Source organism: Python bivittatus, unplaced genomic scaffold (genome assembly GCF_059951505.1).
Source record: "Python bivittatus isolate LINGU-HERP-01145 unplaced genomic scaffold, Pbiv_v1 ctg000340_np1212, whole genome shotgun sequence".
Classification (NCBI taxonomy): Eukaryota; Metazoa; Chordata; class Lepidosauria; order Squamata; family Pythonidae; genus Python; species Python bivittatus.
Genome location: NW_028277056.1, coordinates 32,471,305 through 32,499,273, shown reverse-complemented (window position 1 = coordinate 32,499,273; position 27,969 = coordinate 32,471,305). Strand labels below are relative to the sequence as shown.

The following is a 27,969-nucleotide window of genomic DNA, read 5'->3' as shown; positions in this document are numbered from 1 at the left end:
ATTGCTGATAAAAGGAAGTTTGTGAAAAGCTTCTCCAGATGACATAAACCATCTTATATAAACAATATTTTTATCTGTTGGGCAGCCTTCAAAGCAGTGCTATAAAGCAGCATGCAGGGTTATCCACGGTGGCTGTGCTGATTATTTTTGATGGATTTTGGGTACTTCAGCTATGGATGGAGCATATGTTTTATATGGTTTTTATATGATTTTATACCATTTTTATATCTAAGTTTTTTATTGTTTTTTATATTGTTTTTAATTGCTGTGAGCCTCCCACAGTCATATATTTGAGATGGGGGGCTATGTAAATTAAAAAAAAAACTAAATAACAAAATGTCCCTCCATGTGAAAATTTAGTGTTAAGGGTCCCCCCACCTTGCCCAATAAGTTTTTATTGATTAACTGGCAATGTTTTCAATGCAGATCTCAAGCATCTGTACCGCAAATGGGAGGTTGAGTCAGAACTCTTAAATCAGAGGAGGAATTTGGGCAGGGATATTTTTTTTAACAATCCATAATCACATCTTGGTCAATGTTCATATATAACTACAATTCAAAAATGAACAAAAAACTAATTTTTACATGGAGGGACATTTTGTTATTTATTTACTGTATTTTCTTATTCAAAACAGAGAAAGAAATTAAACATGTTTTCTCAGTAAGAATGAAACAGAATGCTGGTAAGTGTGATTAAGTTCAAAAATTAGTAGAATGAAATAAAACATTTGAAAAGCAAAACTGAAAGTTAAAAACTAATCATGAAAGGAAATAATACCAGGCATTCTTTTCCTGATTAGAATATGAACTAGATAATTTACTTATTTACCATGGTGTATGGCATTTATAGCTCCACAGAAAGAACCTATAAGAAAATATAAATTTATTCCATTGATTTAATTGCTTTCCCAAGTATGTTTAGAATAATCTAGATGGTATTTAAGATTTCAAGTCCTTTTGTCTCATGAAAAGAGGACATTTATTTTTATCCCGAAAGAGTGTGTTGCAATTTTATATTGCATTTTATCTTAATTCAAAAGGAAATGGGATATTTAAGTAAGACAATATTTGCTGACTACATTCCCAGGTTTATAATAATATATCTATAATTCTATCCTTTTTAAACCAAGGTTACAGAATACTACAAACAGTTAGAATTTTTACCAACTTGTGTTTATCAGCTGGAAATTTAAAATATTACTGATTATTTTATTAACCACAGTAGCAAATTGCAGTTGGGAGATTATGCAGTAAAATGTAGTTACTGCAGTTAACAAGTCATTTATAAGCTGAAACTATATGCTCTGTCAGCCCCAACCAAAGCTGGTGAAGAGGGCTGGCAATGATTCTCAAAGAGAAGTTGATGGTAACCAAGTACTCTTTTCCAAACATGACTGAAGATGAGGCATAAGGATAAGCTGGAAAAAATATTGGTGTACTATCTTCCGTGCTGCTCAGCACCATCCTGCCTGAACTGTTGACCTTACTGCTGAGCTAGTAATTGATTCTGTCCAGTTTTTGGGGTTGTAGTATTTTGTCTGGTCCGGTTTACTTGGGATTTCATGGTTTCTTGAAAACTATGGGTTTCTTCTGAATCTGTGTGCCTGACATGCACTGGGGCTACATACAACACCTAGCCTTTTCTTCAGAGTATTTGGAATGTGATCTGAAACTGAAGGATATTACCACACATGTTTTGCCATGATCAGAGCACTTTCTGCCCTCCATGAAGTTAGTTGGCACTGCCAAACCTCAGAGTGGGAAGGTTTTTTGAAGATGGTCCACCCAAAGAATTTAATAGATCCTATTGGTCTCCAGCATGCCACACATTCCCAACAATTTGGTGGGCAGTACAGATGAGTTCCTAGACAGTCTCTGGAATACAGAGAAGATGAATGCACTTGGCAGCATTGTGCCAAAGCAGCCACTCCCTGTGCATCAATCCAAGGGCGTTTCTTAGGAGAAGAAACATCAGAAGAGACATCTGGAGCAATGCTGGCAAGTGTGAATATCACCAAACATGAGCATAAGTCCAGGTTTGAGTCTACATTGTACTGATAAGGGCAGTGAAGTGCCAAGATTTTTCTGCCCAGATTGTATTCACTGTTTGGCAGCAATCTTTCAGATTACCTGCTCCCTTTTTGTGGGTTGGAAGAGCTTCCTTCAGGCTTCTATGACCTTTTTGCAAGGCATTTTTGAACAAAATAACTCATACTTATTTGGAATTAAATGCTTGCTGAACAGAATATGATGTCATGTAACGTAAGAAGTAATATCTGGAAAGGTTAACTGGATTCTTTCATACCTGGGTGCTCTGAAGAAGTAGCCTGAGTTCTTTGTGAGATGAACTTCATTACCTATAGGCTTGGTCCCTGCCCTAACTGGCTTGTGTGAGCTTTCATAAAGAAGACAAGGGATGGGGATTGGTCTTCCTTAACAAGTATTGCTTGTCTCAAATTTCCCTTTTTGGAGAAATTTGTTGAGAATATGGTTGGGAAGTAATTACAGAGGATGGATAGATGTAATAGCTTATCTAGATCCCTTCCAGCCTACTTTCAGGTCTGAACATGGGATGGATAATTCATTGGTCATTCCTGTAGATGACCTGTGTAGGACCTATATGGGGGGAGTCCATCTATACTCATCCTGTTTGATCTCTCAGCAACATTATCATCTCTCATGGTATCCTTTTAGGTTGTCTATGAGGGTTGGAAGCTAGACACACTGTTTTAGAGTGGGTTCACTCTTTTCCGAATAGGTGATTATAATAATTGTTGGTTGCAGAAGAGAGATTGAACTCCTTGGTCTTGTCATGAGCCACAATTCAGAGTCTGACTCTGACTCTAATTCTGACAATGTTGCTCCAGCTGAGTCTGTGGAATGTCAGCCTCAGGAATCATTAAGGCATTATGCATCTGAGGCTGATCAGCCACAGGCATCTCCTGATCAGCTGGAGCAGTCAGATGATGAGGCAAGACTCCCAAGCCCCAGATCCAGATGCACTCAGAGGTGAGCAGAACAGCATAAATCAAGGAGACTCCTTGCAAAACAAAGGGTGAGACCTGAATAATTGCTGTCAGCTGCCAGCAGAGAGATTTATGTAGCTTGCTTTGCCTTCACTCTCTGTTGGAAAACAACCATCTGAAAACCTAGCTTGTGTCATGTGTATATCCTGTTATTGAACTCCTGACTTCTGGACTGGCTGACTACCCAATTTGGCTTTGTGACTTTTGGAACTGTAACTAGACTACTCTTTTGCTTCTCAGACTACAAATGGTACTTTACCTGCTAAGTCTTTGTTTTCAACTTTGCTGTTATCTGCTTCTGCTTCTTGGCAATTGTGTCTGCTACCTTGAAATAGAACAGGTTTCATCCCTCTCCACCATTCTCTTCAGTCTTTCAATAATACTGCTGGGGAAGTTCACGCATTGGTTGGAGGATAACATTTCATCTAGGGTTGAACAAGAAATGTAATGAATGTCTTGACCCAGTGCCTGGAGGTTGTGAAAGTCAGAATGGGACATAACAGGTTTACAGTAAATCACAGCAAAATAGACCTGCTGTTTGTTCAGAAACCTTCTAGTTTCAGGCCAGCTCCCTCCCTAGCTCTTAAAGAGTGCCCCTACCCTGTGCACATGTGCAATATGGGCTCCTCGTAGAATCACAACACCTTCTGTAAGAGAGGTGGAGGCTATGGCCACAAAGGCTTTTGTCCAGCTTTTGTTGGTACACCAGTTGCAACCTCTCATAACAAGGAAGCTTTGGTGACAGTAATTTACATCTTTATCCTCTTGTACTTGGAATACTGTAATTCACTTTACATGAGGCAGCCCTCAACTTGATTCAGAAGCTACAACTAGCAAAAATGCAGTTGTACCGACCAACTGGCACCAAACTTTAACTGTTTAATGCAAACTTTTGAATTGTATCTTTTCTGGCTTAAACCCTTAGTTCCTTGGGGATAGTCAGCTTCAGGTAGAATCTGCCCACTTAATAAAAATAGAATTAGAGGGCATACTGTGGGTTCCCCCACTACTGAGAAAGCTTCTCAGTCTATTGGCGTCATTCTAGACTACTCTGCTTCCCAAGGTTGTAAAGAACCTTTCCTTTACATAATTTAAGATGGCTGTGAAGACAGTACTTTTTTAGAAAGCCTTTGGAGTGGAGAGTTCAGCATGACTGATAGTAACTGTTCAGATAAAAATTTGGCTTGCTTTCTACTGATATGTCTTTATTTGTGATGTGTTTATGGTTTATGATATAAGCTACCTAGAATCACTAGATGAGATAGCAGATAGCTAGCTGGCTGGCTGGCTGGCCAGAGATAGATAGGTAGACAGACAGATGATTAAGAACATATCAATCTCACCTCCATTTTTAGGTCTTTCTCTTGCTGCATTTGCAGAAACTTCTTAAGCTCACCTATTCCTTCTATTTATTACAGACGATGTATCCCACCTTCCTTTTCTGTTAAAAATCAGTAAAACAGCACATACACAAACAACAACAGTGATAATTAACATAGCAATACATCAACAGAGAGAAAGAGCGCAAAAAAGGGGGGAGGAGGAGAAACAAAGGAACACTAATAATATATTTAGAGAGGAGATCAACTATTTGTAGATAGAGTTGAATAAGTCATTTCTTATGCTCCAACTAACTATACTGCAAACAACAGACAAATATACAAGAGATTCTTTCCCAGTCGGTAGGAATTTATAGGTGGATTTTTTTTTTTAAGACTACTTATCTGAGATTTCATCTGTCAGGACATACTTCAAATTAGGTACAGGGACACAAAATTATCATGCATGTATCCAACTTCTCAATGGTCTGGTAGGCTGCCAGGAACAAAAATCTTATTTTGATTCCATTTTACTCTCTCTATATTTTATAATATAATATCTCACAGAATGTTTATTTTCCTAACATAGCGAAGGCAACATTTCTTCACTTGGGAAGCTTCCTTTTAAATGATTAATTTGGTCTTCAAAGATCCACGTGTCAAGGAGTGCAAGATCGGATAGCGGCACTACTAGGGAAGCTTTGGAGAGTTATGTGTTTTGTAAGAGTCAGTCCACTTTAGTGAAACTTTGCTCAAATCCTGCTGGTAAAGGGCAGCCCTTTTGCCAGTGAATGTTAGCACTATGATATGGATATTCTGGGAACCAAAACAGTAGCTGGGCTACACAGATTGCCTACTCCTGTTCTAAATTTCCTGTTGAATTTCTCATTACTAGTACAATATACTGTGCAACATTGTAAGAAATAATACATAGTTTTACAATGCCATGTTGTCATATTCCTATCTTCCTATTCCCTCATGTTTCATACTAAATTGAACATGTCATAAATGTGTAATGTTCATTTTAGTTAACATAATATTGTAGGGATTCTGAAATATGTTGATGTTAATTAAGTCTCCCTCCATCCCTTTCATGACCAAACTGGGGTTATGAGGAAAAGATTACACAGGCAGTGGTCCCAGTCTGGAATAGTGCCCATGCTGTTTAGAATACAACAAAACAGATACAGACCTCAGTTTCAGCCATAAAAAATAAATATGTAATTTGACCTTGACAGATGAATAGATTGGAATAAACTGCTAGAATGGTAAAAGAATAAGCAGACTTTTTAAACATCAGTTTGTCACAGCCTAATGGAAATTAAATTAAAATGCAAATTGTGCCTTATATAAAACTGAACAAATACATGTGTTAATTCATGAAAAAAATATTGCACTGGGAACATAATTATTTCGCAAATATAAATAAGTGCATATATACATAAATACCCAGCACTACTATTCTTTTTTGGGATAAGAAATGTTATACAGTCTGTAGAGGAGGATTAAGAAATACTAAGCCAAAGAAATTAAATACATAAGAAAAATATAAGGAAACCTAGCTAAAATTAGTTTGCACCAATATTATTCACTTTATTTCTCCACACCTTTCTATCCTTGCATACAAGCCATTCTTGCTTCCCTCAGCTCTAAACAATGCTTCATATGTTTTTTCCCCCCATTATCTCTGTTTTTAGGACCTCATCAGTATCATCCAACCTGACTTTCTTGGTCTTCTCCTTCCTCTTGACCATTCACTCTTCCTTAATTTTTTTTTTCTTTTGATTTGAATCTCATTCACTATGACCAAACCATCTTAAGGTACTTCTTTCATATGGTAACTCACTTTTGTTTTCAACATCTATTCATTCCACATTCATCCATTCATGAACACATATCTTCATTTACCAAACACACCTGTTAAGTACCTCATTCCCACTGCATTCAATATATCACTACTATCTCTGTATGCATCTCTAAAATATTTCTACCAGCATTCCTCCCCTTCAGTTGCATCACAGATATTTTCATCACTTGCATTCCATTCATTCTGTTGGATATTCCTACTTTAGCTTCGTCACCCACTTTACAAAACTTTTGTATTTTTCCTGACATACCCAGCTCTATTATATAACAAAGAGCTCATTCTTATGCATTACCATTTTTTGCTCCTTTTGACAAACATTCATTCCTCATTACAGACTGCATGTAACATGAATTTGCACTTCTTACAATTTCTTCATCCATTTCCCATCTTTAGTGAACTTTCTGCCAAGGTACAAAAATTCATCTACTTGCTGTAGTTTTTAACTATTTTTGTATAACTTGCAATTGCACACTCTATTTTCCCTGTCAAATACAAATTACCTTGGCCTTGAATACATTAATTTTCAGATATGTATTTCTCATTGCATGAGAGCCAGTTGAGTGTAGTGGTTAAAGATATTAAACTAGAAACTGAGAGACCATGACTCTAGTCATAAAGCCAGCTGGGTCACTTTGGGCCAGTCACTCTCTTTCAGCCCTAGGAAGAACCATTTTTTTCAACCACTTTTGAAAAGGTTACCAAGAAAACTGCAGGAATTTTTCCAAGTAGCTGCCAAGAGTTCAATCTGACTCTAAAGCACACATACATATGCATACACACATACACACCCTCACTGCATCAAACAGTCTGTCTAACCTTTGCTGCAAATCATTTGAATTCTCAGCCAACAATACAGCATCATCTGCTTACAAAGTACCCATCTACACTTAACCTCATCCAACACTCTCTAACATCACCAGAACTATTCTTTATATTTAACCATAAATAGATTATGCAACTAAGAGGACAGCATGCATTTTCTGATTGACTGGTTGTATTTCATACAACCATAATCCATGCAAGCTTCTGGAAGTTTATATCAATAAAGACAAACATCCTTATCTTAGTCTTTGTTCAATATTGAACCTTTTGCTAACCATTTTATTTATTCCTACTCTTGTTTTACTTGCAATATATATTCTTGTTGCATTGTGCAACCAAACATCGCCTTTCAATTCACTTTGTCATTTTTTTTAAAATCAGCAAATGTAAAAATTTGCTCATTGTCACTTTATATACAGTACATTTCCAATAATGATTCTGCTAAACACCTTCGAAGGCACACTAATGCCCCTGTCATTTTTGCATTTACTCTTACTTTTCCTGTGTGCTGGGAACAATAGTGGCATTCTTCCAACCATCGGCATGAGTGTGACCATTACACACACAATGAAGTCACATAGACACTTCATAAGCAGACCACATCCATATTTTAACATTTCTCAGTTATACTTGCTACGTATAGTAGCAAGCAGGCTTCCCATTTTCCAATAGTCTCGCAGCACCTATGACTCATTTTCATCATTTGTTTATAATTCTATGCCATTTCAGTCAAACAAATCCAAGTGGTTTAATTCAATGGAACAAATCCAACTTCCATAATTCAAGCAAAAATGAATATAAATGGTGCAAACCAGAAACCAAATGATAATAAGTCCCTATTACCCACAGTATCCATCTCCAAACCTAGGACAAACATACTAGTCATTCCCTTCTCTGCTCATTCTCCAAAGCATTTTATTTACCTCCAAAATTTTAAGAGAGAAGGAGTTTCTCCTTGTCTCACTGGTTAAGCTATTCCATAGGAGGGGGCCTATGAATAAGCTTTTCTATATATCTTAAAGATCCCTATAAGGAGTAGGAAATTTTAAGATATATTCTCTGCATGCATGTTTTGGGCAGGCAGAATTTATCTGGATGTAGCCTCAAAGGTAATGAGACCTGAAGCATGTGAGTCATGAACAGCATCTTGAATTGTACCCAGAAGCAAGCCACCAACCAAAATAACTCTGCAATGCAAATGTAATAGAATAGTAATGCGTTTTCATCATTACCATGGAAACACTCATGTTCTACCCCAGATTGTCTTTAACAACAACTCCATATAAAGCAAATTACAGTAGTCCGGGTATGAGGTGATAAGAACTTAGTAACTCTTGTCAAAATCTCCCATTGCTCGAAAGGGTGCAACAAGGAATTGTTCAAGAAAAGACCAAAACTGTGCGAAAACTTTCCTGGTAACAGATAACCTCCTACATCCCACCAGGAGCTGTGAGATCAGGAACATTCCCAGATTATGGGCCTGACCTTTCAGTGGGAGCATGACCCTATCTAGAGCTAAAGTTGGTACTATCCTGGACTCAATGGCACTCTTGTTTGGTTTGAACCTTAGCCTGCTCTTCCTCATTCAGACCTCACAGCCAGAATGGTCTATTCAAATTTCTCTGATCTCTAACAATCTAATATTATCTGAAGCTTGTCATATTTATAAAACCAGATAGTACTGGATGAATTATTAAATGTGACTTAATTTGTAATCTCTCTGTCAGAGTTGCTGTCAAAATTTTAACATTTATATTTAGCAAAGAAATTGGGCAATAGCTTCCACACTCCACCAAGGATTTACCTAGTTTCAATAGTATTGTTACATAAATCTATGGAAAGAAACAGGGAAAAGCCCATGTCTATCTTAAATAATTTTTATAGGACATCTGCAGTATTTGAACCAGAGGAATTCCCTATTTTCATGGATTTAAAAATAGTTATTTTCTGTAATGGTAATGGTGCAGCAAAATCAGCAATTTAATCTTGCAAAACCTTTGAAGATTTAATTTAGTCACAAAGCTTCTGCATCAGCAACTGCTGAGTCAGTATCATAGAGGTGAATATATAAAAATTTTAAAAAGGAATGAATTCATTCAGAATCATCATAATTCTTACCCTTGGAACCCTTAATTCTATTCATAATATATTTTTCCTGTTGTTTCAATCTAGGCAAACTGAAACAACAGCAACACTCCTCAACATACCATTATTATTTTCATATGCATCTATATAATACCATTTCCAGGATTCCCTCATTTCAGTTTTATCATTTTATCACATTATTTGTAATTCGTTCACTCTGCTGAAGTCTCCTTCTTTAGCTCTTTTCACCTATTTCCAGAACAAGTTTATTTCCATCAAAATTGCTCTGCACATTCTCTTCCTCTTTAATATTAACTATTCATTGAATTTGTTGACTATACTCTATACAACTATATTTTCTCTTTGTATATATTACTGCATTTAATATTGTTATTTCACCGTCAGTTTTTGCACAAGTATTTTCTTACATGCATTTTCTCATCCATAGTTTCTTTCACTTCATCATTCTACTAAACATCCTTCTTTATATTTCTGATTGCTGTAACTACGCACTCTTCAGCATATTGTAATTTATTTGGTTTCACACAGTTCGAAGTGTATAGCTGTTTCATCTCTGCTTCTGCTTCTGCTCCTCCTCCTCTTCCTCCTCCATCTTTTTGGAAAAGCAATCAAATTTCTAATATAGTTTGATACTCTAACAAATCTAAAAAGAGCTGTTTAAGACAATAAAAAGCTTAAAGACAGCAAAATGCTTAAAGACAACATAATCTGCAGGCAACTGTATCACACATGCATTCTAAGAAGAAATGGTGAGAAGAAGCAGATACCTGGGCAATGAAGATGCCAGCCAAGGAAATAATGAAAAGCAATAGATTAATTAGCATTGTCTGTGGTTAATTATTGCCTAGCAACCACTAAATTATAAAAAGAGTCAGAAGCAAAGCCTTAGGGGAGCATTCTTATTCTCTCAGGATAATACAATTAGAATACAACATATCATAGAATGTTGCACAAATTTACTCAAAATTCTTGCATTATCACCATTAACACTATTCACTGTAATATAACATGCAAGTATCACAAGTCTATGGAGACCTAGTTTCATATCAGCCTAGATGACATCAATCCTAACATATATTTTGCCCTTTCTCTTAGCTTCAGAGACATAACATATACAAAGACACACATACCAATGTATATTCTTAATTCATTTTATTAATATTATTTGCCATCTATTCTTCTTACATTCTATTTTACATATGTAACAATTATCCCCCTTCACGGATCACTGCCTTGTCGTGGTGAAGGGGCTTGCGTAACTCAGTGAAGCCATGAGCTATACCTTGCAGGGCCACCCAAGACAGACAGGTCATGACAGAGAGTTCTGACAAAATGTGGTCCACTGGAGAAGGAAATGGCAACCCACTCCAGTATCCTTGCCAAGAAAACCCCATGGACAATGTTAAAAGGCTAAAAGATATGACACCGGAAGATGAGCCCCTCAGGTCAGAAGGTGTCCAATATGCTACTGGGGAAGAGCGGAGGGCATTTCCAAGTAGCTCCAGAAAGAGTGAAGCGGCTGGGCCAAAGCCGAAAGGACGTTCAGCTGTGGATGTATCTGGAAGTGAAAACAAGGTCCTATGCTGTAAAGAACAATATTGTATAGGTACCTGGAATGTAAGATCTATGAACCAAGGCAAGCTGGATGTGGTCAAAGATGAGATGACAAGATTGAACGTCGACATCTTGGGAATCAGCGAATTGAAATGGACGGGAATGGGTGAATTTAATTCAGGTGACCATTATATCTACTACTGTGGCCAAGAAACCCTTAGAAGAAATGAAGTTGCACTCATAGTCAATAGTGCGAAAGGCAATAATGGGTACAACCTCAAAAACGACAGAATGATCTCAATGCGTATCCAAGGCAAACCATTCAACATCACAGTAATCCAAGTCTATGCCCCAACCACTGATGCCGAAGAAGCTGAAGTTGACCACTTCTATGAAGACCTACAACACCTCCTAGAACTAGCACCAAAAAAAGATGTCCTTTTCATCATAGGGGATTGGAATGCTAAAGTAGGAAGTCAAGGAGTAATCGGAATAACAGGCAAGTTTGGCCTTGGAGCACAAAATGAAGCAGGGCAAAGGCTAATAGAATTCCGTCAAGAGAACAAGCTAGTCATAGCAAACACTCTTTTCCAACAACACAAGAGACGACTCTACACATGGACATCACCAGATGGTCAATACCGAAACCAGATTGATTATCTACTTTGCAGCCAAAGATGGAGCAGCTCTATACGGACAGCAAAAACAAGACCAGGAGCTAACTGACTGACTGACTGATCATGAGCTTCTTACTGCAAAATTTAGGCTTCAATTGAAGAATGTAGGGAAAACCACTAGACCACTCAGGTATGACTTAGATCATATTCCTTGTGAGTACACAGTGAAGGTGATGAATAGATTTAGAGGATTAGATTTGGTAGACAGAGTGCCTGAAGAACTATGGACGGAGGTCTGTAACATTGTATAGGAGGCAGCAACTAAAACCATCCCAAAGAAAAAGAAATGCAAGAAAGCAAAATGGCTGTCTGATGAGGCATTACAAATAGCTGTGGAAAGAAGGAATGTCAAAAGCAAGGGTGAAAGCGAAAGATATAAGCAACTGAATGCAGATTTCCAGAGAATAGCAAGGAGAGATAAGAAGGCCTTCTTAAATGAACAGTGCAAAGAAATTGAGGAAAACAATAGAATGGGGAAGACTAGAGATCTCTTCAAGAAAATTGGAGATAGGAAAGGAATGTTTAGTGCAAAGATGGACATGATAAAGGACAAAGGCTTTTGCATAGTCAATGAAGCAGAAGTAGATATTTTTCTGGAACTCTCGTGCTTTCTCCATGATCCAGCGAATGTTGGCGATTTGATCTCTAGTTCCTCTGCCTCTTCGAAACCCAGCTTGTACATCCGGTAGTTCTCAGTTCATGTATTGCTGAAGCCTAGCTTGTAGGATTTTGAGCATAACCTTGCTAGCATGTGAAATGAGTGCAATTGTGCGATAGTTTGAGCATTCTTTGGCGTTGCCCTTCTTTGGAATTGGAACGTAAACTGACCTTTTCCAATCCCGTGGCCACTGTTGCGTTTTCCAAACTTGCTGGCATATTGAGTGCAGCACTTTAACACCATCATCTTTTAGTATTTTAAATAACTCAGCTGGAATACTGTCATCTCCACTAGCTTTGTTGTTAGCAATGCTTCCTAAGGCCCACTTGACTTCACTCTCTAGGATGTCTGGCTCAAGGTCAGTGATCACACCAGCGTGGACATCAGGAACATTAAGATCTTTCTTGTATAGTTCTTCTGTGTATTCTTGCCACCTCTACTTAATCTCTTCTGCTTCTGTTAGGTCCCTGCCTTTTTTGTCCTTTATCATGCCCATCTTTGCACTAAATGTTCCTTTCATATCTCCAATTTTCTTGTAGAGATCTCTAGTCTTCCCCATTCTATTGTTTTCCTCAATTTCTTTGCATTGTTCATTTAAGAAGGCCTTCTTATCTCTCCTGGCTATTCTCTGGAAATCTGCATTCAGTTGCTTATATCTTTCCCTTTCACCCTTGCTTTTCGCATTCCTTCTTTCCACAGCTATTTGTAAAGCCTCATCAGACAGCCATTTTGCTTTCTTGCATTTCTTTTTCTTTGGGATGGTTTTAGTTGCTGCCTCCTGTACAATGTTACGGACCTCCGTCCATAGTTCTTCAGGCACTCTGTCTACCAAATCTAATCCTCTAAATCTATTCATCACCTTCACTGTGTACTCACAAGGAATATGATCTAAGTCATACCTGAGTGGTCTAGTGGTTTTCCCTACATTCTTCAATTGAAGCCTAAATTTTGCAGTAAGAAGCTCATGATCTGAGCCACAGTCAGCTCCTGGTCTTGTTTTTGCTGTCTGTATAGAGCTTCTCCATCTTTGGCTGCAAAGTATATAATCAATCTGGTTTCGGTATTGACCATCTGGTGATGTCCATGTGTAGAGTCGTCTCTTGTGTTGTTGGAAAAGAGTGTTTGCTATGACTAGCTTGTTGTCTTGACAGAACTCTATTAGCCTTTGCCCTGCTTCATTTTGTACTCCAAGGCCAAACTTGCCTGTTATTCCGATTACTCCTTGACTTCCTACTTTAGCATTCCAATCCCCTGTGATGAAAAGGACATCTTTTTTTGGTGCTAGTTCTAGAAGGTGTTGTAGGTCTTCATAGAAGTGGTCAACTTCAGCTTCTTCAGCATCAGTGGTTGGGGCATAGACTTGGATGACTGTGATATTGAATGGTTTGCCTTGGATACGCACTGAGATCATTCTGTCGTTTTTGAGGTTGTACCCCATTACTGCCTTTCCCACTCTCTTATTCACTATGAGTGCAACTCCATTTCTTCTAAGGGTTTCTTGCCCACAGTAGTAGATATAATGGTCACCCGAATTAAATTCACCCATTCCCGTCCATTTCAGTTCGCTGATTCCCAAGATGTCGACGTTCAGTCTTGTCATCTCATGTTTGACCACATCCAGCTTGCCTTGGTTCATAGATCTTACATTCCAGGTACCTATACAATATTGTTCTTTACAGCATCGGACCTTCTTTTCGCTTCCAGATACATCCACAGCTGAACGTCCTTTCGGCTTTGGCCCAGCCGCTTCACTCTTTCTGGAGCTACTTGGAAATGCCCTCCGCTCTTCCCCAGTAGCATATTGGACACCTTCCGACCTGAGGGGCTCATCTTCCGGCATCATATCTTTTAGCCTTTTAACATTGTCCATGGGGTTTTCTTGGCAAGGATACTGGAGTGGGTTGCCATTTCCTTCTCCAGTGGACCACATTTTGTCAGAACTCTCTGTCATGACCTGTCCGTCTTGGGTGGCCCTGCACGGTATAGCTCATGGCTTCACTGAGTTACGCAAGCCCCTTCGCCACAACAAGGCAGTGATCCATGAAGGGGTATCAAGATTAGCATTCACTAAAATTGCTAATCCAGCCCTGTGATGGCCCTTGCTAAAACGTTTATAGGCTGGAAGAATAAAATTTCTAAAACCATTTAAATTAAAAAGGTTTGCTGACCAAGTTTCCTGCAAAAGAAGACTATCAAAAGAGGTTTAAAAATTTATAAAATCCATGTCATGCATTTTGTTTCTCTACCCCGCTATATTCCAAGAGACCAAGCTTAAGGAACCAGGGGGAATATAAGTACTTAGTCAATCCAGCTCAGTTATGTAATTCAGAGAATTAGAAGGATCATCGCATATGCAACCATTTTGGGGAATGGACTTTGAGGCACAGTATACGGCTTCCGTGGTTGTAAAGCTTGAGTCAGTCAATAGCTCCTGGGGGTTAGGAGTAGTCAGGCTGGTCTTTAAGCCTTTAGGGATCGTTAGGGTAGGCTTCGCAGAAGGACTCAGTGAAGAAAGGGTCATAGACTCTTTGTTGTTCCCTGCAGAGCAGGGAACCTCATCATCTCTTATGTTTTGTAGTCTGTTTTTTATTAAGTCTAATCTTTCTAAAATCATTTGTTGGTCCGGAGTGGGTAGGGTTCCAAAAGAACAAAGAAGATCTTCTTCAATTGAGTTTTCCAAAATATTGTAGAGTGTGCTGTTCTTAGATTGAGTCCACTGTTCACCGATGGGTTCTAAGGGCTGTTGGAATTCTTTTGCAGGCCTATCTATCGTATCATTCACTGCCAGCTGAGGGAGCGTTGACTCCCGCTGCTCTAATTGGGGTTCTTCATTGGCTGGCTTAATCGTTGGCCTCTTAGGGAATAGGGCTTTGATTGTTGTATTAACAAAGACGCGTGTTGAAAAAATCCCTTTTGTCCAAAGGTGCTTTTGATGTTTTTGGATTAATAAGGGCAGTCTAACAGACTGGAATACTAGCATGATTCTTTGTGCCCATGGAGTCTGATTAAGGAGTTCCACTGATTCCAAATCAATCAATTGAGGTCTAATGCAGAGAAGCACATGAAGATGGGATTTAGCCTGAAATTTATTTTTCCAACTTGGAATTTTCCCCTTATAAGTACACACTGTTAAACAAACTTTGGTTGGTTGTAATACCAAAGATTGGGTATGGTCTTCACGCTCTAACGAAATCTCTAGTTTGCTGTTAATTCTCCGAGATGTTTCACTCTCCTGGCAACCAGGTGGAACTCGACATAGCTGCTGAGCTCTTTGATTAAATGCCGGAGAAGAGACCTGGGGATCGTGACGTAATTGAGCAATTTTAGTATGGAGCTTCTTCATTTCAGTCATAAGACTGGAAAGATAAGTTTCAATTCCTTTTATGTTTGCAAAGATACGCTTCACTGTTTGAGCAATTAGAGCAATGTGAGACTGCTCAAAGGTGAGCACATCGAGGTCTTCCTTTTCTTCTGGCTCTTTCCAACTTCCTTTTCCAGTTTTCTCTGACTCCAAAGCTCTATTAGGGAAGAATGAGTGCTGCTTCTTTAATTGCCCCTCCCCAGGACTGGCTTCAGCATCATCTTGCTTCTCCAACACCAACCCAGATACTTCTCCGCCCTCCAACTCCACAAACTCACAGCAATCAGCTGCACCACCACCAACAAAGTCCTCTGCTCCCTCGTTAGAGGTAAAAAAATCTTCTATCTTAGTTTGTTTGCCAGCTGGTAATAAAGTTGGCTCCTCAAAGCTCCTTGGACGCTTGCCAAGAGTCATTGTCCTTCCTCCACTTTTGCTTTTGTGCTTGCTTTTTCCAAATCCCAATCCAATCCCTGTTGCTGTTAACTTAAAGGGATTTCCAGAGGTATATGTTCTGGCCAATTACAGTCTTATAATTGAAATTAAATTGTAATCCACATTAAGATTTACTTTTGCCTTTTGGTAATAGTAGCAGGATTTTTTCTTGGGTTGAAAAAGAAATCTACCTTAACTTCTCAGAAGATTAGGGAACCTCCCCAGGCAGCTCCCTCTTCCATCGGACTCTCTGTCGGCAAATTCTTAAAGAGATGGGGGTACCAGACCATCTTACCTGTCTCCTGAGAAATCTGTATGCGGGCCAAGAAGCAACAGTTAGAACCAGTCACGGAACAACCGATTGGTTCAAAATAGGGAAAGGAGTACGACAAGGCTGTATACTGTCACCCTGCTTATTTAACCTATATGCAGAGTACATCATGAGAAATGCCAGGCTGGAAGAATCACAAGCCGGAATTAAGATTGCAGGGAGAATCATCAATAACCTCAGATATGCAGACGATACCACCCTAATGGCAGAAAGTGAAGAAGAACTAAAGAGCCTCTTGATGAGGGTGAAAGAGGAGAGTGCAAAAACTGGATTGAAACTCAACATTAAAAAAACTAAGTTCATGGCATCTGGACCCATCAATTCCTGGCAAATAGAAGGGGTAGAAATGGAAGCAGTAACAGACTTCATTTATTTGGGCTCCAAGATCACCGCAGATGGATACTGCAGCCATGAAATTATAAGACGCTTGCTCCTTGGGAGGAAAGCTATGGCAAACCTAGATAGCATATTAAAAAGCAGAGACTTCACCTTGCCGACAAAGATCCGCATAGTCAAAGCTATGGTTTTTCCAGTAGTAATATATGGCTGTGAGAGCTGGACCATAAAGAAGGCTGAGTGCCGAAGAATTGATGCCTTTGAACTGTGGTGCTGGAGAAGACTCTTAAGAGTCCCCTGGACTGCTAGGAGGTCAAACCAGTCAATCTTAAAGGAAATCAACCCTGATTGCTCATTGGAAGGACTGATAATGAAGCTCAAGCTCAGATACTTTGGTCACCTAATGCGAAGAGAGGAGTCTTTGGAAAAGACCCTGATGCTGGGAAAGATTGAAGGCAAAAGGAGAAGAGGACGGCAGAGGATGAGATGGTTAGATAGGATCACTGAAGCAATGAGCATGAAACTGAGCAAACTCAGGGAGGCAGTGAAGGACAGGAAGGCCTGGCGCAATATGGTTCATGGGGTCACGAAGAGTCGGACACGACTTAACAACTGAACAACAACAGTTATCACCAGCTGGCCCCATAGATTTTATTCTGCTGCCTATAATGGCTTTGTTCAATCAAGGCGTATATGTATATGTACATGTACTTGATCCACACATATTGGCTAAAGAAACTAACAGCAGTGCATGAACACCTAGCAGCACAGTTGAACCATGTGCTAGCCACCCAGACTGGCTAACAGAAGGAAAGACAGTCCTGATCATGAAAGACCCTCACAACGGAACAGCACCATCCAACTACCGGCCAATAACCTGCCTCCCCACAACATGGAAAATGCCTTCAGGCATCCTAGCCACCAAGCTACAAGATCATATGGGCCAATACATGAGCACATCCATATCCATAGAAGCAGAGGTCTACCACACTAGACAGGACCCAAGGTGCAGATTCTGCAAAGAGGCCTCAGAGGCAGTCTAGCACATAGTGGCACGGTGTGGGATGCAGGCAGGAACAGCATACACTGAACGGCACAACCAAGTAGCTGGCATTGTGTACAGGAACAGTGTATGGGCTAGAGCCCCCCAAGTCTGGCCAATCAACCAGACATCATGGTAGTAGACAAAGACTAGAAGACAGCAGTAGTAATAGATGTAGCAGTGCCAAGTGACAGAAGCTGGAGAAGTACCATGGCCTGAAGGAAGAACTAGAGAGGATGTAGAAAGTAAAGGCCAAAGTGGTCCCAGTGGTGGTAGGAGCACTCGGGGCTGTGACTCCTAAGCTGGGAGAATGGCTCCAACAGATCCCAGGAACAACACCAGAGCTCTCTGTCCAGAAGAGTGCAGTGCTAGGAACAGCTAAGACACTGTGCTGAACCCTCAAAGTCCCAGGCCTCTGGTAGAGGACCTGAGATTGAGGAAGACACATACCACCCATAGGGGTGATAGAGGAATGTTTTTTGGTTTTTTTTAATGTATAGATTGGGTTATCAGCATTTGTCCCACAGCATTCCTGATACTACTGGTTGGTTTTGACACGTTTTGACCCATATCCCATAAGGACAACCAAACCCCAGTTTTATCCTAAAGATTCTCATGCAATTCTATGCAAGCTGGATCTTTGCCAACCAACACACTGTTGCCTAGTGAAAGGTCAAAATTCATAACTGTAAATTGCTTTTTAAAACCCATGAGCTGGCATTTTCCCCCAGAAAAGACCCATAAATATCTAACAGGTTGGAACAAAAATAATGATGAAATTTAAGCATACAATACTCACATTAACTTAAACACATTGAAATAACGTTTAAACATCTTCAGTTGTGATTAATCTCACTTGAATATTTATATGTAACTGATGGATATATTTGAATCAAATCCCAATATATATTATAGTAGATGCCTCTTATACTAACTGTATCCATCTTGATTAAATTTATCCATGTAACCTGCAGTGTGTGGTATATTTGTCATTGTTAGTTTGCAAGTTAATTTACAACCATGAAGTATCATTTAAAAAGTAAAATGACTGTCTTTTAAAAAGCTCTAATAGATGGAAAAATAAACTAAAAATATGCCAGAAGTCTCTCTACTGACTTCTACTCTCTAGTGACAAATTTTGAATGGCAAATATCATTAATGAATTTCAATTTTATTTGGGTGCAAAAAAGAATAAAAAATCTTGCCCAAGGTATACTTGATTTAACATGAAGAACTGGATTTTTTTCTAAGTATAGAGTCAGTGGACAAACAGCCAAAATAAATCCTATCTCACAACAAATATGAATTAGTTTAGTTTGGAAGTCCCAATTCAATAGAAGAAAATAAATGATGCCATAATCACATTTTTATAGAAGGTCACAAGGTCAGATGTCAAGAAATTGGCAAGTAAATCCAGAATGCTCCCAGAAACGGAAGATAGACAAATACTAAGGAACTGTCAATAAAAATGATAGAGTGGGATTTATATAATCCCCCACATAATAAATATAAAAGCTAATCTGCAAATAAATATATATTTGCCACATATCAAAAACAGAATTAGGGCAGGACTTTTCAGGAGGAAGTAGAATGAAAAAAAAAAGATAGGTGACTAATATTTAGTGATGCTCTGATAGATCTGCAATTGGGAGATTATGATAGTAGGAACTATTGCAGAAATTTCTCTTTTGTTAACTGTAACTGTCTGCCTTAACAGAAATGCTTTCTAACAGGAAAGTACACTTGCAATATTACATAGTAGTTCTAGTGCAAAGGCAAGTGCCAGCTCCTGAACCCTTGGGCACAATAAGATCTCGGAATCTGGCATTCATGATCCATGGTGACCTTAGGCCCAGGCTGTGTTACTAAATAACATAATAATGCTATTATATGTGGAATGCATATGAGTACCAATGTCAGGAAAGCACAAGTTGAACTCTATTAACACTGGGATTTATATAACTTTAATTCTACCTTTATCGTGCCTGTTATATCTGACAAAGTAAACAGATAGTATTGGCCATTTTACTAGTAATACTGTAGAATTCGATAGAAAAACAATAGAATTAAAAGATAATCAGATGGGCAGTACTTAAAGGCTGTTTATATTCCACATGCTTTCAGAACATTGCATTATTTTATATTCGGTTTCAGCCGGATTTCTTCTCAGTTTGGGAGTAAAAGCTCAGGGCATTCCTAATTATAGGATTATATAGAAGAAAGAAGCGTATATGGCTGCTCTATCCACTACAGAAAGCAACCCCAATTGTGTTTATATCTACAGCAGCCCAATATAAAGATCGTTTGTGACTAAAACTAGCCAGCCCAGGATATTTTGCTAACTGAGGAAAAAGACAAGCTGTTGCCTCCTCTATCTTATACACAAAATAGACCAGAAGAGCAGGTACATGTTATCATATCACTGGCACTAAGTTAGCATCAAACTGCCTAGTAATAGGCTTGACCAAAATGGAAAGCTGGTTAAGGGATGAAATAATGTTTGTGTCCCTTAAAGGTATGCTGTACTTTATTACTTCTTGTCATGTTAACAGCCACCTAAAGAGCCTTCACTTGCAATGAAACACTTGAAACAATTTGTTTCTTGAAGAATTAAGTAAATAACAGATAACAGCAATGAAGAAAGGGAGAAAAGAAATATGAAGGGTGAACTCTCATATGAATCTCTTACCTAAGATGGTTTCAGAGCTGTGAGAGATAGTTAGATAGTTGGACAGATAAATAGGTAGATAGTTTCCTTCCCTTCATCATTCTGTTAAAAGTCCTTTTTCATATTTCATATTATTGTAAACTACACACTCTCCAGTGTTTTGAAACATATTTGATTTCACACTGTTCCAAGCAAATTCCATATCTTCTTTCCATTCATTTTTTCAGAAGAGTGATCAAATGTCTAATATAGTTTGATACTGTGACAAATTTAAAAAGATCTAAGACAAAGGCAATTAAATGCTTAAGATATCATTGCAGGAAGGATATCACATATGTATTCCAAGCAGAAAAAGCAGATACCTTGGCCTTTGACCTTCTGGCAAGTCACAGAAGGCTGTGGTAGTCTCACAAGAAAGTACATGGCTCTTAAATTTGTTAGCATGCTGTTTTATATTTGGGGGAAGTAATGTAAGGGGGAATGGGAACACAAATATTCTTGGAGATAAACCACTTCCATCATACCACTAATATCTGGCACCCAAATGGCCAGGTTTCAGTGACATGACTTTGGACGGTGTTTTAATGGTTTATTAAAGAGAAGGCTTAAGGGTGAGATAGAAGAGGTGGCTTACAGATATATTTCCACTCTTAATTTTGAAAAAACAACCCCCACCAAAAAAACCAAGAAAAAAATATACCACCAAAAGTTCAGCCAATTTTGTTCTTAAATTTTGGTGGCCCAATCTCAGGGTGCATTCTAAAGGCCATCTGTCACCCATCTCTGATTTAGTTGGATGTTTCATCCTGAAAATAATAGCCAAAAGATGGACTACATTTTTTTTCTGGAAAAAAAAATTATGGAATTTTGGTTATTTTTTGGAATATTTTAATACTCTAGCTATCTATCATAGTTGTTTCGGAACAATGTGTGATGTTACATCCTCTATTGTAGCTTAATTATTTAATAGCACATATAATTACAGGTTACAACAGGTCATCTGTTAACAAGAAATTATTCTGAAAAGAATTCTATCTTTCTTCCTGCGGAAGTGTCTGTAAAGCCTCTGCTTTTCTGATGAATGATTTCTGCTTCTAATGAATAATCAATGAGCAGTAGTTCTCAGGTTCATAAAGAAATGCAGGGAGGAGGAGAATTTTTTATGCACAGACCATAAGACATGCCCAGAGACAAGGGATAATTAATGTTTTCATTCTTCTTCTTCCTCTTGCTATTTGTATCAGGATTCAGATTCTTGCCCAGTTATACAAGCGGTGCATTTGCAGCAGTGACAATGCTATGTTTGAGGTCTTGGGTAAAATACTTGGAAGTCAACAATTCCTTGAAGTGGGAAGAATGAAAACAAGGCAACAATTGTCCCCACTCTTTTTATCACAAATGTTGTGATAAATGTTGACTGTTACCATTCAAGATGCCAGGCACAATTCTTCCTCCAGTGCTCTCAGATAATTTATATTAAATTACAAGTATTTAAAAAACCATTATTATGCATGTAGTTTTTAACAGTTCCCTTATAAGTCATAATTTTTCTCTCCATAAATTAAAATTCTACTGTAAAAACAAAAACAGCCTTTCTCCTAAGCTCAGATTTATCTTCAGTAATAAGAAGGGAATAAGTCAGTTTGGCTACAAATTATTGTCAACAATTCCTTGAAGTGGGAAGAATGAAAACAAGGCAACAATTGTCCCCACTCTTTTTATCACAAATGTTGAAGCTGCAACTGAATCCTAGAATACTTTGTGGACAAATATACATTGTGTTAGGAGAAGCGTCATCCACTTCTTAGAATATTCTGGGTTCTGCGAATCTAGACCCAGCTAAGGAGAGATCAACAAGCAGAAGTGAGGTGAAGTTAGTTTCTCTCCCTTCCTTGCTATTTTTTTAAACATTTTTTTATCCTCGGATTGTCATCAGTGGAAGTACATTCCTTTAGACCAGCTTTAAAGCTCATAATTTTACTATGAGTTGGAAGGAAGATTAAGGCTTATATAACACTTAATCCAAGGGGACAGAGTGGTGCAGTGGCTTAATGACGCTGACAGTTGCAGGCCAGAAAAGGCACTCCAGCCTTTGCGCAGCAGAGTGAGCTCCTGCTTCCTCCCCCAGTTCCTGTCAACCCAACAGTTTGAAAACTTACGTGAGTAGATAAATGGGTACTCTCACTGTGGTGGGAGAAAAAATGCTGGTGGCACCTTGCAAAAAGGAGTCGGGAGCAGTTGCCGGTAGCACGGAAGCTGCGCTCGCCCAAAAAAGGCATGAAGTGATGGAAACCCCGCCTCCTGCGCTTGCCAGCTGGGCTCTGCTCTAGGAAGGAGGCAATGGCAAACCACTTCCGAAACACCTTGCCTTGAAAACTGCAAAAGGACTCGTCCAAAAGCAGAGAAAATTGCAGTTGTTTGTGCAAGTACCAGGATGGTATGACTGATCTCAGGGAGTATATATGTTGTAGCCCCAAGAATGTGGCCCCGTGCAATTTTATTGTGGTTATTTTTCCTTTCTGAAGAAATTTTATGTGCGTTTTCAGAATATAGTTACCCCTAAACCTCAAATTACCAGGCACCTTTTGCAAATGGGCACATTTCCTATCCATTCATTTCCAACAGAATTTTTCTTCAGGTACAAAGTTGGTGGCTCATACCTTGAATATGAGCAGACTATAGATGAAGGAAAGGCCATTGGGTTGAATTCAAACAAATTAAGAAATACTATGGAAATGTTAAGAAATTAAAGAACAGAAATAGGTTTTGCCTTCTTCTTTCTGCAGTTCACATGCTAAGCTGTTGTGGAACACCTCTTAACTCTGGAACTTATTTCAGTAGAACACAGAAAGTTTTACTCCACAGGAGCAAGGGTGGGCAGGAGATCCATAGCCTTTTAAGAAAAAAAAAATGTTTTTAAAATTTTAAATATGCCACCTTGAAAACAATTATTTCTATAAAAAAGACCAAGGTAACCAAGCCCTAATGTACTACCTTAAAACTTTAACTCTTGTTTTCCAAAACTATTTTAGCTACAAAATATCATGCCACATCCAGTTTGTTTATGATCATCCAATATCCATGCTTGAAAATTCCAAAGTAATTTTAGTGAAAAACCTAGGCAGACTAGGTAATACACTATAGATTATATAATATCATCAGTTAATTATTTTTTTTATAATACAAGGAATTGCCATATAAATGTAAGTTGCCAAAAAATGCAAGGAAATTATCTTTAGATAAAACACTTTTTGATGTCTGTGAATGGATTGGCAGCCGTTATGAATTTCAGAATCCCTTCTAGCATTAGAGGATTCAACAAGTCTTTACAAAATAATAAATCCATAATATGTAGCTGTTCAAAAATTGTTGTCAGAATACGCTACATTAGAGTTCAAGAGTTTAAAGAGAGAGAGAATAAGCAATTGGAATGACCAGCAGATGAATTTCAATGAAATTTCATTCTGGCATCTTTATATCATATTTTGTATATATTTAAAATTAGTTAATTCAGCAAAATTAGGGTTCTAGACTTATTGAACAGCTATATCTTTTAGAAAGACATTACTGTATTCAGCTAGTTATTGGAGACTGATGCTTTAGATGCAATATCAATTCCACTGATGTGGTTACTCTAAGTGGTCAGGCTGGTGAGTCTAGATCAGCACTTCCCAGGCTGGAGAAGATCTTTCCGTAAACATTCGCAGCCTTCCCAGGCCATCAAGTATCCATTAATTCAGAAGGACATAAGGAAGTGAACTAGAGTTGCAACTCTAGAGCATAGCTATATGCATATCTGACAACTTTGCCTGCAGTGGGAAGTTGTGTCTGAGGATTCATCAGGTTGCAATAAAATATATAATCTGAGTTCAGAATTGTGTTTTTCAAGTTTAACCAAGAATAGAGATAAGATATAAATAGCTGGGTGCTTAGTACCCAACCTGGATATGAAGCCAGACAGTAATGTGTTATACTGTAGTAGCTTCCTTTTGTACAGAAGTTATTTCATATATTGAACCACTGATTTTTGTAGATGCTTATTATTTTTAAATAATATATCAACAGTTCTGAATCTAAAAAGAATACAATGGGACATGCAAGTTACATGCTTGTCTTTTTTTCTTTCTTTTTGAAAAAAATAGTGTCCATATTCAAGAGTTAATAACTTGGTTGTATGGGGGTAGAAGCTGGAAAATGTGTCATGTTTAAAAGTTAAATTGCCTTAATTCCTGGTATATAAAGAAGAGAAAGAAGCAACTATTTGAAAGGACATAAGTGTGGAGTAGGGATATGGAATAATAATATTAATAGCTGATTTCTTAGCAGTACTTAGTGATATGGGTTGTAATTTAATCCAGCCAGGGGTCCAGAGTGCAGTACATTTCCTATCATAAAGATACAAAAATAACTAAACAAGAATTCTAAATTAGATAACAGAGAACTATAATTATCACAGAATTTCAAGAATGCTATCTCCCATAGTTTTATTTTTGCATCAGCAGATGAAAGTTCAGATAACCTATAACCTTCTCTGCTATTCTTTCAATACTGTATACTGTATTGATGTATACTGTATACTGTAAATAATACATATATTTACTTATCACATTTATATAGCTGCCCATTTCACACAGTGACTCTGACAATATTTTTATATTTGTATTTATTTTAATTCATCAATAATTATAAATTATTGTAATAATTTTTATAATTATATATTGTGTAATAATAAATTGATCAAATTAATATTTATCTGCAGTATCAAATTAATTTAGGCAAAGATAAATTTAGAGATTTTCCAAACGGTCATAATAAGATAATATATAGAAATCAAGTAAATACAAGCAACACAGTGAGCACAACTAATCTTTCTACAAGAGTGATTTTCCTACATGTGGGAAAATCATGCCAGATTATACTGCACCATCTGCCAGGTGCATAAATGGTATAAATGGCAGCAGTTTCTCATAGTCAAAAGTGTACATGACTTGTAACAATTCAGCCCTCTACAAAGCACTAATTAGTCCTCCCTCCTAGACTGCTATTCTAGAACAATAACATATCCCTTCACCTCCATCCCACAGAAAATGTAAATGAAAAAAATAATAGACTAGCCATTCATGCATAATGTGTTTGTCTCACTATTTACAAAATAATATTACTTTTTGTAATAGGATGAAGTTGTCTGGACACCAAGCCATTGTTCCTCCTGTATTAAAAACGTATTTGAGAGCTGTGAAGGAATGTTATATCACATCACCAATTTTGAAGCTGAGCGCACCTTTAATCCATGGCTGTAACTTGTGATTAAAGGGGAACAGTAACTTTAGACCACAGGAACTGGCTATGAATTTGGAACAGGACCAGGAACTCCTCTGTAAGGTGTTGCCATATTGACTTTCCCTTTCCATACAAACTTAAAGGCAAAGGGTGGGGTGAAATCACCTGGTACTTTACACACATCTAGCAGCATCTGCAGGGAAAGTCAAATGAGGCAAGAAGGGGGTTGTAGCAGCATGATCCAAGTCATGCATCTTTTGTATGTGTATCAACATTGCATGCACCATAAAAAGGGGCCAGGCTTTGATTTAATTACTGCAACTACCCTCTTGTCTGTTTTGACACCACCTGCATGGACCCCCTTTCTAGAGAAACATAGAAGCCTTGTCCACTTTCCCTGCTTAATCAGGCTAAAAGCTCCCTTAATGGATCCCTTTAGCTAGAGTGACTAAAGCTAAGAAGGTAGGAGAAGAAACAAGGTAAGGATTCCCTCCAATGGAAAAATAAACTACTTCAAATATATATAGTTTTCCAAACTCAACCAACATCATGAGGTTGCAAAGGTCTAAATTGCCTTTGAATTGGCATAGAATTATTCAGCCACATTAGTAATGACATCTCTGAATAAGGCTGTAGCTTCCCCTACCTCAAACTGAAGGAAGAAAAACAAATGAAGAGAAACCGGAGTAGACAAAATTCAGTCCCAGAAGTAGTAGTAAAAAGGTCAGTTCTAAACGCTAACATCAGTTACAATTCTACTCCTGCAACTTATTCATCTCAATAATTCAGAGAGCAAGAAAAGACAAATTTATTTTGTTGTCTATAGTGAGCAAGTGCTCATTAACTCTCTCCCAGCCCAATGAATTTCACAGGACTGGTATTTTTAAGGATAAAATGAGAGGGAATCCTTATGGACACTACCTTGGTCTCTCAGAGAAAAACAAGATATAAAGCGAGTGAACAAACACTAAATGTACTTTCCAACCCCACTCATTCTGTTCCTGCTTCCATTTGGAGTAGGTGGGTTAGATTCATATATGTGTATAGATTTTATGTGCATTCTTTACTTATACTGATTAAAAATAAGTTTTGCAAACACTTCTGGCTAATACACAAATTTTTGGGTGTATTGTTTGATCAGAATTCTGCAATACTGGAGAACTGCAGAAACCAAAATTTAAACATGTCCCTATTTACATATCAATTTGGGAAATGGGTATTATTAAAACACAAAGAGAATGACTTAGTCTCATTCCTAGTAGAGAGTTAGTAAGATTAAGCAAGAAGGGAGGAAGTAACTGCTCCACATTTTATGTGTGGGGATTTAAAATAAAAATATGGAGTTCTTTTTTATGCATATGAACAAAAGGGAAATGGACAAAGACTATTTTAGAATGTCCTGTTCATCATATTTCATAGTTCATTTTCCACTGTGAAAAATATCCAACTTTCTTCTTTACTCATTATATACACTCTGCTTAAAACAATACATAAATTACTTGCGTGTCTACACCCATTACTTGATCCTAACTTTTATAAATCTTTAAGCTTATCTCCACCCATGCCCTCAATTTACAAGCACCAGTTAAAAAAATGTGCTTACTAGATTTCAAGTACAATTTAATAAATACAAAATGCAAAGAGCAAAACACTACCTTTGCTTACAGCCCATTTCAATGCATTTTTCAGTGCAGGTTTTTTGCAGTCACTGTCCATCAAATCAAAACTTTTTTTTTTTTTTTTTTAACCACAACTGGCTCTAAGTATAAGCTGCAGATTGTACCTTCCAAAAGTTGGCAGGTTCAGGGCAGAAATATGTGGGATCCAATATTGTTGGTACAATTTAATTTAGATTTGATGAGAAATTGGATGCACTCTCCCAGGCTTGCTAGAGAATAGTTGATGATATGATTCTTTGTTGTTCTGCTCTTAAATGAGACCATTCAGGATGCTCAGTGGTACTAGGGTCTAAAGAAACAAGTAGCAACTCTATATCTTTTTTTTCCTTTCCAGGAATCTGCTGTATCATCAAACTAGAATGAGACTGACTTAAAAGTTCCAACCACTCTTTAAGCAAATTAATATGCCAGGTTTGCTTTGAGGAGTAACGTTCAGGCATCAAGATTTTGTAACTGACTGACCTTATGCATCAAAGCACTGAAAAAGGCCATTGCAATTGGGTGACTAATGTATTTGCAGGGGAAGGGCAGAACAACAAAACTTTCTCCCCTTGTCGAAATTCTCACAGCTTAGCATGCTGATGGTATTGTAATTTCTTTATAAACACACACACATATACATATAGTAATTTTATTAAAAATTACAAATACAACAATAAAAACTAATACAAACTAAAAGAATAAAAAGAACAAATAGAAGGTACAAAAAAAGAAAGAAATAGAAAAATTAAAAAGAGGAAAAAATAAGAATATAGTAAAAAAAAGAGAAATATATAAAGAAATAACTCCCACTGCCCCAAAATTAAGTCCT

General features: G+C 37.8%; 1 long non-coding RNA gene across 1 annotated transcript in view; it reads right to left on the bottom strand.

The window, feature by feature from the left end:
• LOC112542376 (uncharacterized) overlaps positions 1 to 27,969 on the bottom strand; it is a 110,880-nt gene that overhangs the window by 12,068 nt on the left and 70,843 nt on the right. Inside the window, exons 4-5 of the long non-coding RNA XR_015796142.1 lie at positions 4,370 to 4,467; positions 3,286 to 3,451 (exon numbers count right to left, since the gene is read on the bottom strand). This is a non-coding gene — a long non-coding RNA (uncharacterized LOC112542376). The remainder of the gene's footprint in view (positions 1 to 3,285; positions 3,452 to 4,369; positions 4,468 to 27,969) is intronic.